The following is a 12,896-nucleotide window of genomic DNA, read 5'->3' as shown; positions in this document are numbered from 1 at the left end:
TATTACCTCTAATCTTTCAGCCCTGGTGGACTTTTACCTGCAGCCACTAGTAAGTAAGACACGCTCCTTTTTAAAAGACACAGGAGATGTTTTACGAAAGTTGGACTCGGTTTTATGGGATGAAAATTGCTTTCTTGTTAGTGCAGATGTCAGTACACTGTACACCATTATCGATTGGAACAAAGGACAAGAAGCAATCAAATTCTTTTTAACCCCTTCACGACATATGACGTATATATACGTCATATGTCCGTTGCGGGGGAATCAAGCCAGCTCACGGAGTGAGCTGGCTTGAAAGAGAGCAGGTAATGGCTGTATATTACAGCCAGGTCCCTGCTCTCACGGCCACGAGCGGCGAGTTCGCCGATCGTGGCCGTTTAACCCTTTAAGCACCGCGGGCAAAGCGCCCGCAGTGCTTAAATAGCTGATCGGAGGGGGGGCGCCCCCCTCCGGCGCCGATCGGGGCCCCCCGCAGCGAGATCGGAGGGTGCCGATCGGTTGCCATGGTAGCCAGGGGTCTAATGTAGACCCCTGTGCTGGCCGTGTATGCATACCTATTACATCCTGCCTCAGGCAGGATGTAATAGGAAGTGCATAAAATCACTACGTTCAGCCATAGAGCTCTATGGCTGAACCTAGTACAGGCGATCGCGCCCCCTAGTGGTCAAGTACACTAGGGGGCCTTGTAGTAAAAGTAAAAAAAAAAAAAAAAAAAATAAAAAAAAAAAAAAAAATATTAAAAGTTCAAATCACCCCCCTTTCCCCATTTCCCAAATAAAAATAAATAAAAAATAAAAAAAATAAACATATTTGGTATCGCCGCGTTCCTAAAAGTCCGATCTATTAAAATATAACATTAGTTATCCCGCACGGTTAAAGGCGTAAACGGAAAATAATCCCCAACGCCAAAACTACGTTTTTTGGTCGCATCGCGTACCCAAAAAAAAATAACTAAAAGAGATCAGAAAGTCGCCCATATCCCATAATGGTATTAATTAAAAAGTACACTTCAGCCCGCAAAAAATGAGCCCTCACCCAGGTCCGTAGGTGGAAAAATAAAAAAGTTATAAGCCGCAGAACATGGCGACGCAACGCAAATTAGAAAAACCGTAAAAGTTGCGATTTTTTTTTTTAGTGGTAAAACAAAACGAAAACTATATAAGTTTGGTATCGCCAGAATCGTAACGACCCATAGAATAAAGATAACCCATCATTTTAAACGAACTATGAACTCCAAAAAAAACGTAACCAGCGCAAAATTGTGCAATGGCGGTTTTTTTTTTTTTACCCCACATTGAATTATTTCCTGATTCCCCAGAATATTATACGGTACAGTAAATGGTACCATTACAAAGTACAACTTGTCCCGCAAAAAAAAAAGCCCTCATGTGTCTATATAGCCGGAAAATTAAAAAAGTTACGCTTATTTGAACGCAAGGAGGAAAAAAAAAAAAAATTACCTTAAAAGGCAATGTCGTGAAGGGGTTAAACAATAGTGAATATCCCAAAGACCTTCAAGATTTTATAATAGAGTCCATTTTATTCATTTTATCAAATAACTATTTTTATTTTAATGGTAGTTATTTTCTGCAGATAAAAGGTACTGCCATGGGCACCAGGTTCGCCCCAAGTTACGCCAACCTCTTCATGGCATTCTGGGAGACGGGAGCCGTGGACGAGAGGTTGGCGGCAGGGGCGGACCTGGTGGCCTGGTGGCGATTCATAGATGATGTTTTATTTGTATGGAGAGGAGAAGAGAGTCTTTTAAAGAATTTTTGTGACATTTTAAATTTGAATGATTTTAACATAAAACTGATTTTTAACATCAGTAAGTCCAATTTGGTTTTCCTGGATTTAAATATCTATATAAACCAGGGGACCATACAAACTAAAACTCACAGAAAGGAAACTGACTCTAATTCATACATTCAAAAAACAAGTGAACATCATGAAAGATGGCTAAACAGTATTCCCTTTGGGCAATATATGCGCCTAAAGAGAAACTGCACTAAGCCAGACATATGAGAGGAACAGTTCAAAGAAATGGACCAAAGATTCACCCAAAAGGGGTACACATTTGACCAACTACAAGAATCAAGAGAAAAAGTTAATAAATTGAGTAGACAAGAACTACTGGAAGTAAAACCAAAAAAAGACAAAAAAGATAACAACATCAGTGAGTGGGCATTCTTTATGCAATATGGGTCCCACCACAAAAAGGTTGAATCGGTCATTAAAAGAAACTGGCGTATTTTGTTAGATGACCCTGTGTTGGGAAGAGCAATGCCCGCCAAACCCAGATTTATATACAGGCGGGCACCTTCATTAAAAAATCTTTTGGTAAAAAGTGCTTTACCAGAAAAGAGCGGAGGCAGTGACCGCAACAAAGGATTTCATCGGTGCGGGTCATGCCTCATGTGCAAATCAACCAACACCAAACCATTTGACAAAAAAGCTACCCATTTTGAAGTCAATGGGGTGACCCATAAAATTAATCAATTTATTACTTGCCATTCAAGGAACGTGATTTATCTCCTGGAATGTGAGTGTAACAAAATTTACATAGGTAAAACCACTCGAAATTTAAAACTCAGGTCAGCAGAACACATATACAATATAAAGAAAGGTTGTATAACCCATCCATTGTCTGAACATTTTTTAAAAATCCATCAAAAATGTGAAGGCAAAATAAAAAGATTTTTGGGTATACAACAAGTGACCACTAACTGGAAAACCAGGGATCTGGAGAGAAGGTTAGCAAAAAGTGAGATGAGGTGGATCTATACTTTGGATAGCCTTCATCCCAATGGTCATAATGCTGACTTCGAATTAAAGTGGTTTTTAGACTGATTCATTTTAAACTTTTTCTAATCTTTTTTAATCTCTTTTTTAACTTTTTAATTTTAAAAAAAGTGATCTGTGCACTCTTAATGTCTTGTAAATTGTTTGCAATTATGTAATTATTCTGATTTTAATTTGTGTCTTTTTCTAAATTATTATTTTTCATGTAAATTCCGGATGATATTGAACTGGATAAAAACTCAGTGGGATTGGGTTCTCCCGGTAATAGGGATGGACTATGTGGGAATACGAAGTACCACACAGGAGGTATTATGAGGAGAAACCCTTTCCCACTTAGAGAATTGAAAAAGAACATTGAAAAAAAAGCACTATCAGATCTGCCCACACTTCTGCCCACAATCAAGATGGCGGACGGACATCGATATAATACTGCAAAGAAAATCAGCAGTATTGGAAGGTGGGAGCTGTATATGGAGACGTGAACAACAGCATACTAGATCAAAAAGAATATTACACAAAGATCTGCACATATAAAAAGTCCGTTTATGTCATCAGCTACAGCAACACAGAACCGCTAAAGCGGAAACGGAAGTTAGTCTATGCCGAATGGAACGCAAACCGGAAGTGCCAGGTGGAACGCACGGCACTTCCGGCGCGCGAAACAGGAGACTGAATCCCATTGGCTGATTAGCGCTGATAGACCCAGATAGTGGGTATTTAAGAGGAATAAGGCAACACAGTATCCACACAGCTTGAAAAAGGAGACATTTATGGATCTCCGAAACGCGTTGCAGCTACCTATTTGGATACAGACTGCCTGATTGAGTGCACTTTCCACTTTGCACTTTGAAGCACCAGGACACTTTAAGGACGCACGAGCACTTTTATCCATAGAAAGCCACCTGCGGTGGAGCCGCAGAACTTCAATCGGAAGTAAAGCCCACCGCAACTTCCTTCTATGGTGAGATAAAAAGAATACTCATTATTTGTGTGCATAAACCAACGGTCCTTTCATTGCCTGGATAAAACCATCATTTTTAATTGTATGTATGTATTTTTATTCATGACCACGTTTGTCATTAGTTATGTCACAATAAATTGTAAAAACTTTTTATTTGTGCATTCTGCATCTTTTTAAGGGGGTTGCGCTATTGTTCAAACATTAACACCGTTGTTCTAAGATTCAGGTGAGAGTGGAAGTGAGGGGCTGTGGAAACTGCAGTAACTGAATATGAAAAAGTTAAAACCCCAGGGCCTTTCTCTCACTCTCTCTCTGCCCCTTCTGTCCTTCCCTCTCTCTTTGTTGCTCCATCATTCATCCCTCTCTCTGTGCCCCCTTCTGTCCATCCCTCTGCCTTTGTGCCCATCCGTCCATCCCTCTCTGTGACACCTCCCGTCTGTCCCTATCTCTGTGCCCATCCCTCTCTTTGTTGCCCCATCTGTCCATCCCTCTTTTTGTACCCCCTTCTGTCCATCCCTCTCTCTTTGTGCCCCCATCCATTCATCCCACTCTGTGCCCCCTCCTGTCCATCCCTCTCTCTTTGTGCCAACTCCTGTCCATCCCTCTCTCTCTGTGTCACCTCCCGTCCATCCCTTTCTCTTTTCCCCATTGTGCCCATCCCTCTCTCTGTGCCCCCTCTTGTCCATCCCTTTCTCTGTGCCCCCTCCCATCCATTCCTCTCTCATGGCCCCCTCCCATCTGTCTCTCTCTTTGTTGCCTCCTGTCTGTCTGTCCATTTTAGCCCTCTCCATCTGTTTATGTCCTCTCCTGTCCGCTCTTCTCTCTCTCTTACTCCTCTATTTTTATTTTATCCCCCATTTCCTCCTTAACTACGAAAGCCCCGTTCTCTCTATCTCGCTCCCCACTCTCCTACTAAGGGACATTTTAGTCGCTTGAGGTTGGGGGGGGCCCTTTTCAAGATTTTGCTATGGGGCCCCCAAAGTTCTAGTTACGCCCCTGCCTATTACACATTATGCCCCAGGTGCCGCTGCCATACAACTGATGCCATTTACTACTATGCCCCCACAGTGCCAGATATGCCCCCACAGTGCCACAGATATACCCCCACAGTGCCACACATATGCCCCCACAGTGCCAGATATGCCCCCACAGTGCCACAGATATGCCCCCACAGTGACACATATATGCCCCCACAGTGACACATTTGCCCCCACAATGCCAAATATGCCCCCACAGTGCCACAGATATGCCTTCACAGTGCCACATATATGCCCCTAGAGTGCCAGATATGCCCCCACAGTGCCACAGATATGCCCCCACAGTGCTACAGATATACCCCCACAATGCCAAATATGCCCCCACAGTGCCACAGATATGCCCCTACAGTGCCATACATATGCCCCCACAGTGCCACACATATGCCCCCAAAGTGCCACAACTTACTGTGGCCCTGTGTCTCCCCCTCCAGTCCCCCGCCGCTGCCATCGCTGGTGTTGGTGTTGGTGCTGCTGATGCTGCTTCTTCTTCTTTCCATGGGAGGGGAGCGCATCGCGCGTCTCTCCTTCCCCTTGTCCCTGAGCCGCCAGCCATTCATGCCTCGCGGGCTGGCTTCTGATTGGCTGCCGGCCCGCGAGTGCTCTCTGATTGGCTGACAGCCAGGCCCCAGTGAGCGAGGGGAAGGAGAGACGCAAGATGCGTTCCGCTCCCCTCCCCTGGGAAATCAGTGAGTGAGCGCCTGATCTTGTCGAGGCGGCCGGGGAGAGGCTGTTAACAGAGGCGGACAAGCCGTGCAGCGCCCCGGGCTGCTGCACGGCTTGTCCGCCTCTAGAAACGGCCCTGTCAATTACATGCAGACTACTCCTGCTGCTGTAGTGATCTGAAATAGAATCAGATCAAGGGACTCACTATCAAGCACTTGTGGCACCCCTAGTAACAAGTAAGCCACACATTGCACTGAAATCTCCAGCCAAAGATGGGCATCCCTGACTTCTTTCCTCCCCCTAAACAACACACCTCCATTTTCATTAGGAATGAGTGGGTTCCGATCTCCATGATCCAAACCTGCCCAAACTTCCTGATCCAAGCCGGGATCTAAGTCCGGCTCAGGTTTTCCCACCAGACTCAGATCCCAGAGTGAGGCAAACTGTCATCATCCCGCTGTCACACTCTCATGACTCTCTCTTCTTCCTCCAGCCCTGGAGAGGGATTAGGACAGAACAGCTGAGTATACGACAAGCAGGTGCTCTCCCCCCACCTTTTCCTCTTTCTGGGTGCAACCACCTTGGGGTTCAATTCGCCCTAGGTGGATACGCTCCCTTTACTGTTCTATCCTATAACCATCTTTTCCCTTTTCATAGCGCCTCTGGCTTTGGAAGGATATCGCTCACTCCCAACCTCTGTTACCAAACAAGTGGGGAGAAGCAGCATAATCTCCAATAGTAATAACACTATACTTTACCTCTTTCTTTTCTCTGTTTTTTCTTTTTTTCCCCTTTTTTCTTTCTCCTCCTTCATCCTTTTTTCTCTCTCTGTACACCTTTATGGGTACTGTCATCCGTAGTAATCCCGCTAATGAGCTCCTGCAATTGTGACTTACTACCAGGTACTCATCTAAGTGTGATAGAAAAGGACAGCAGATACCCTCTATTTTCATCCCAAACCATGGCTTCTATTGAGACACACTCACTCCCCCACCAACACCTACCCAGTAGTTTATTTAAGCTCCGGGTAGGTGCTGGGGCAGTAGCAGCTGTCCCATCCACTGGTGGGAATTTTTGGAGCACCTACCACCCCTCTATCTCCGGATACCTTATTGTGTTTCAGAAATAACTCTAATTGGTTAACAATACGCAATTTATGGTTGATATATATTTGTAAAATCCGTATATATCTCCAGGGTATTGATGAGCTTACAGTCAGACCTAAGGATAATATCCCATGATATCATTACTCGATTATCTATATTTTCCTCTGACTGTTATAGTTAATTTGGCTTAATTTATCATACCAATTGATATTTAAATCCATAATACATACGGGTTACATGGATTTGTCTTTGTTAGATACAGTGTCTGTATTTATTGATGTTATTGTAATGTTATGTCTTACATGTCACAGTGTGTCTTAAAATATGGATTTGCTATGAATTCATTTTTTTATCATTTTTGATTAAAAGTTACATTTTATAAACAAGAGTACCCACACAAAGAGAGAGTACCTTCCTTTCTCCAAATCCATCTGAGTTCTGCCATCGATACTCACCATTGGTGATCCTCCAGCTCCCTCGATTGTTCCACCATCGATACTCACCATTGGTGATCCTCCAGCTCCATCAGTGTTCTGCCATAGGTACTCTTCATTGGTGATCATCCAGCTCCATCGATGTTTCACCATTGATAATGACCATCGGAGTTTCCCATTGCTTTCCAGCTTCATCATCTGGACCCAGTTCTCACGGCATTCTTCAAGTCTTCAATGGTCAATACCACCACATCATTCTTCTGTTATTTGCATTCCCTGAACTTGCATAATTATCTGGACTTAATCAGTGTTCCTACACTGCATCGGTTTCCTGGCATACTTAGTGTATCAATATCATATGGACTCCTTCAGTGTTCTTACACTGTACCATTACCTATTATAACTACTGTTATTTCCTGGTCTAAATGTGCCACTTCACTGCGTATCCTCCCACCGCCAGCGCTCAGGACATTTGGGAAGCAGGTAATCAGCGGATCAGTGCACAGCATTCCTTACAGACAAAAGGGCTCCCCAGGGGACGCTGGGATTTTTCGCTACCATTTTTTCCTTTTCCTGTGAAAAGGGCAGTGGCCCAATAATAACGATTTAAAAATACGGAAGATAAAAATCATACTGGTGAGGAGGACAATGGCAGACGTTAACCTTTGTCTTCGTGCGTGACATGGGCCTGTCTGAGAATAGCAGGAGCTCACCCCCGCCGGACTGTGCAGTCCAGATAAGGACAGTTTAGTGCAGAGCAAAACAGAACGTTTACCCTGGTCACCTTTCCAGGGCAGAGTGCTCAGAATCCGGTTGGGCTGCAGAAGCGACGTGCAGACTTCGGAGATCCTCAGGGGATTTGGGGATCTGTGCTGTCAGGGCAGAACTAGGCTCCCCTGTCCTTGAATAGGTGTAGGTGATCTGTCTTGCGAGTGGATGGACCCAGTCACATGAGTAGTTATGAGGGAGGCAGTGTACGGCAAGGGCCTACAGGAACCCGCGGGTGTGCCTGCCAGTCAGCGTATTGCTTGCAGGCACCATCAGGGGAAATGTTAGAAAAAATGACTTCACAGAAAGGGTAGTGGATAAGTGGAATAGCCTCCCATCAGAGGTGGTAGAGGCAAATACAGTAGAACAATTTAAACATGCTTGGGATAGGCATATGAATATCCTTACAAATAAATAAGTATTAAAAAGGGTTGAGATTACCTGAAGGATAAAAAAGGGGCAGACCAGATGGGCCAAATGGTTCTTATCTGCCGTCAAATTCTATGTTTCTATGTATCCTTCAGGGTTCTCACACTGCACCACTTACCAGTTGTTTTCCTGTTGTTATTCTGGTTGACCGAATATACCTCTATGGTGTCTTAGGTATTCAGGTGCCCTGTATGGGAAGTGGATGGGCAACTGACATCCATAGGCAAATCTAAGGGGTGGTCCGGGGTTGCACCCTTGACAACCCCCCCCCCCCCCCCCCCCCAGCATTAACGGAGAAGCTGAACTGAAGCAGGAGAGAGGAAGAGAGACCAGCAGACGGTCCTCAAGGCACACCAACAGTGCAGGTTTTGTAGATATCCAGGCTTGAGCACAGGTGACTTAATTAGTATCTGAGGGATTCTGATTAAACTATCTGTGCTGAAGCCTGGATATCACTAAAACCTGCACTGTTGGTGTGCCTTGAGGACCGTGGTTGGGAATGCCTGCTGTACACAGTAGCCAATAGCCGGCTCTGTGTACAGTCAATTGAATCAGTACGGGGATTTGTCGTCTCTGCCATGGCCGCACCCACGTTGCGACTGACTTGCCTCCGGTGCTCGGCCAGTGGGCAGCGGCAGGCAGCAGCATGTCAGTGTGTCGAGCTGGTGGCGGCGCCTACACAGACCCTGCTGTCACTTGCTCCCCCAAGCGGCAGCTGTGGCTGCCTTACAGAAGTTACGCCAAGCAAGCATAAAGCCCCCTTGGCATCAAGCATGAAGCCCCTGGCATCGAACATAAAGCCCCTAGCAATGAGCATGTAGGTAAGCGGCACTTATGTGTCAAATATGTAATTGTCATTATGGTTTGTTATATAGTATGTAATGGGAATCATGATGTGTGGCACAATGTGTAATCAGCATTATGGTGTGTGGCCTTATGTGTAATTGGCATTACTGGGTGTGGCTTTCTTTGTAATGGGTATTACGGAGTTTGCTAAAATGTGTAATGGGCATTAGGGTGTGTGGTCTAATGTGTAATACCACGCCCCTTTTTGTGATGACATACCTCCTTTCCACGAGGCAACACCCCCTTCTCGGCGCGTCCAGCCTACTTCAATATTTGGATCTGGGACCACCCATTACCATATTTCTAGATTCGCCTATGCTGACATCAAGAAATGGCTGCTCTTCTCCAATAGAGAGCAGCCAAGAATTCAGCATCTATGCTCCACAGTGGACACACAAGCAATACAGCCAGTATAGTACAGTGGAGCGGGAGGGCAGTGCAGTATCAGCAGGGAACAGTGGAGAGAGATCTAAATAGATGCCACTTCTGCACAAGCTGCCATGTAAAGACTACAGGGGCCCGTAGGGCATCTCAGGATGGCATACGCGTACACGAATACTCACAATTTCCCCAAAATGGTTTTTCTGAACTTCATCAATTAAGAGAGCGCACTGTGATGATCTATCAATTATTTAATGGATATAAAATATTAACACATAAATAAAAACCATACATAAAGGTATAAATAAATAATCATAAAAAAATCAATTGATGATGTCCAGTATTATACCACACAATTTAACACGATTTCCCCTATATATTAGTCCATCAATTTAAATAAGATCTTTCTTGCTCTTACCCACTGGGTCTCAAATTGAAGTCACAACAGGGCCGGTGCGAGGCACCGGAGCGCCCCAGGCGAGTCGGGGTGGGGGTGCCCCGGTGCCGGGGGAGGGGGGGGGTACCTGTCCTGCGGCGCTGTGTATTTAAAGCTGGCGGCGGTGGCAAAGAGGGGTCCCTGCAGTCAACGAGCGCTATCCGCCGGGCTATGCGGAAGCGCTTCTGTTGTGAAAACACTGGCCGCACGGCGCACACTGATTGGCTGAATCTCAGCCAATCAGCGTGCGGACAGGGTTTTCACAACAGAAGCGCTTCCGCATAGCCCGGCGGATAGCGCTCGTTATTTCTTATTGACTGCAGGGACCCCTCGCTGCCTCCGCCGCCAGCTTTAAATACACAGCGCCGCAGGACAGGTACCCCCGTGGCACGGGGGGCAAAATGCCACCCTCCAGTGGCCGGCGCCCTAGGCAAATGCCTAGATTTGCCTAGTGGTGGCGCCGGCCCTGAGTCACAATCTCATTAGAGGTGGGGAGCTCCTGATAAATTTGGTGTAGCAACGTTTAAGTGCCTCCAGATGTTATAATTGAAGTCACAATCTCATTTTAGGAAACCGTCAGGCTTCTGGGAGCAGCACAATACTGCGGTCATTAATTGAGTGATCAGTTAACCCCTTTTTTTCGCCTTATACAGTATACCTAGTATTTTGTTTTTCTGAACTTGATGAATGGTGTAAGTTCTACGATAGTGTAAATCAGGCATGTCCAACCTGCAGCCATCCAGCTTTTGTGAAACTACACATCCCATCATGCCTTGCCACAGTGTTGCTATTAGGGAATGCAAAAACTATGGCAAGGCATGCTGGGATGCGAAGTTTCACAAAACAGGTTGGACACGCCTGGTGTAAATGATCTGAGAAGAATTGATATGGGGAGATATCAGTTACACCAGTGGTTGCCAAACTTTTTTTAGTCCAAGGCACCCTTTGGGTCTCCATGACATTACACCCCATCAAATGATTTTCCCCCTGCCTGCAAGCACTAGCGCTGTGAAGGCCACTAACCTGATGTCTGCAGCCCTCCCTCCCAACGGCCAGGGAACCCCTGCGGTTTATGGGGAAATCCCACAAAATGCATGGTTATGGCCACAGGGTATCAATCACCCTGCAAAAAGCCAGTGGAGGCGGAAATCACAGTGGGTTAGCTTGTAGGGTGTTAGGTTAGTCACAGTGGGTTAGTTAGGTTTAGATAGTGGGGTCCAGAGTTAGTCACTATTGAGGAGGGTCAGGCTGTGGGGGGCAAGATACTGCCATCCACTACAAGCCCCAGCATGAACACTGCCAACCACTACAATCCTTAATGTGCCCAATGTCACCCACTACAAGCCCCAGCATGCCAACTGCCATCAACTACAAGCCCTACCATGCCCACTGCCAACCACTACAAGCAAAAGCATGGCCACTGCCAACCACTACAAGCCTTAATGTACCCAATGCCAACCACTGCAACCCCCAGCATGTCCCCCATGCCCAATACAAACCCAACATGCCCACCCTACCCACTTATCACCCACCTGAACAACCCACACAATCATACCTCCCCCACAACACCACCATCTGTCCCACACCCATAGCACCCCCACAACTGCCCTTCACTTAACCACTACACCCCACCAACCTACACCACCCAGACGGGGCACCCCCGCACCTGAAACTCCCATACCACACCCAATCAAACTCCCCCACACCAACACACCCGCAACTCCACCAACCCCACATCCACCTCGGTAAACACCACACCTCACGCACCCCCAGTATTTCAGCACCCGCCCCTCCTGCACATATTTACAGTTAAAGGGGGCAGAGCCCTTTGCGACGGTTTGAAGAGCGCCCGTAGGGCGCAATGAATCACCTAGTACTCACATAGATTGCCTGCCAGCCAGCGCCGATCTACCAGCTCAGGACTTCATTCATCAATGTCAGGACACTTGCTTAATGGGTGTCAGCGGTGTGCACTCTAGCACACTTGCACTCGTCACCAGCTGACTAAGAGGGTGATTCTGATTGACTTGCAGTACTGCGAGTTTGGCCAAGTCCCGATATTTTTGGGACTCCGCATGTGCCTTTGTGAATGGCTTCAGTGACTTGCATAGTTGCCGAGTCATTCGCATACATACGGCGGCGGGGGATCATCCATGGGAACACTACACGGTCATCGCAATATCTGCTGGGGACATCACAGGCCATCAGCCAACTCACACATCCCACTGAATTTCATTTGCGAAGCTAGGAGATAATATAGGGTCAGGGTCCATCGAATGATTTCTCCTGCAGCTGAACACACGTATACACATACACACGCACCGTACACATGTACAGATTTTCTGTCTGGTCTATCTGGTAGGACCAAAAACCTGGAAATGTATGGGTGCATATGACAATAAAAAATTTCCACCCAAATGCAGGAAAACAGAAAAAAAAAATTCTATGAGAATGATTTAAACAATTTGTCTGACTGATCACTGTCTGTTTTCCAGCGTTTGGGAACAATTTTTTTAATGGCATTTGCTCCCATACATTTCCAGGTTTTTGTTCCCATCAGATAGATCAAACAGAAAAATCTGTACTTCAGACATGCGAGGAGATGTGTCAGATGGGGGTTATTCAGATCTGATCTCAAAGCACATTTTTTAGCAAATGGACAAAACCATGCAGCACTGCAGGTGGGTTGATGTAACAGTGGAGCATGGTTTTGTGCAGAGAGAGTTAGATCTGGGGGAGTTATATTTTTTCTGTGCATGGTAAATATTGGCTGCTTTATTTTGACACTGTAATTTACATTTTAGTTTGAACTCACCCGACCCAAATGTAACTCTGCCCATGTGACATCTGCCCCACCTGCAGTGCAGCATGGTTTTGTCCATTTTCTAAAAAAAAAATGTTCTTTGCGATCAGGTCTGAATAACCCCTGATGAATGGACCCATGTCAATGTCAACCTTTTGCATGTGTTGACTTTCTGTCAATGTTGACCTAAGATATGTCAACCATTTATAGGTGTTGACTTGTACATTGTC

General features: G+C 45.9%; 1 long non-coding RNA gene across 1 annotated transcript in view; it reads right to left on the bottom strand.

The window, feature by feature from the left end:
• LOC146036210 (uncharacterized) overlaps positions 1-11,939 on the bottom strand; it is a 32,733-nt gene extending 20,794 nt beyond the window's left edge. The window contains exon 1 of the long non-coding RNA XR_014460787.1: positions 11,745-11,939. This is a non-coding gene — a long non-coding RNA (uncharacterized LOC146036210). The remainder of the gene's footprint in view (positions 1-11,744) is intronic.
• Between the last annotated feature and the right edge of the window lie 957 nt (positions 11,940-12,896).

This window comes from Crinia signifera, chromosome 9 (assembly GCF_055691185.1).
Source record: "Crinia signifera chromosome 9, ASM5569118v1, whole genome shotgun sequence".
Classification (NCBI taxonomy): Eukaryota; Metazoa; Chordata; class Amphibia; order Anura; family Myobatrachidae; genus Crinia; species Crinia signifera.
Note: the sequence above shows the minus strand (reverse complement) of the source record. Positions and strands in the feature narration are given on the sequence as shown.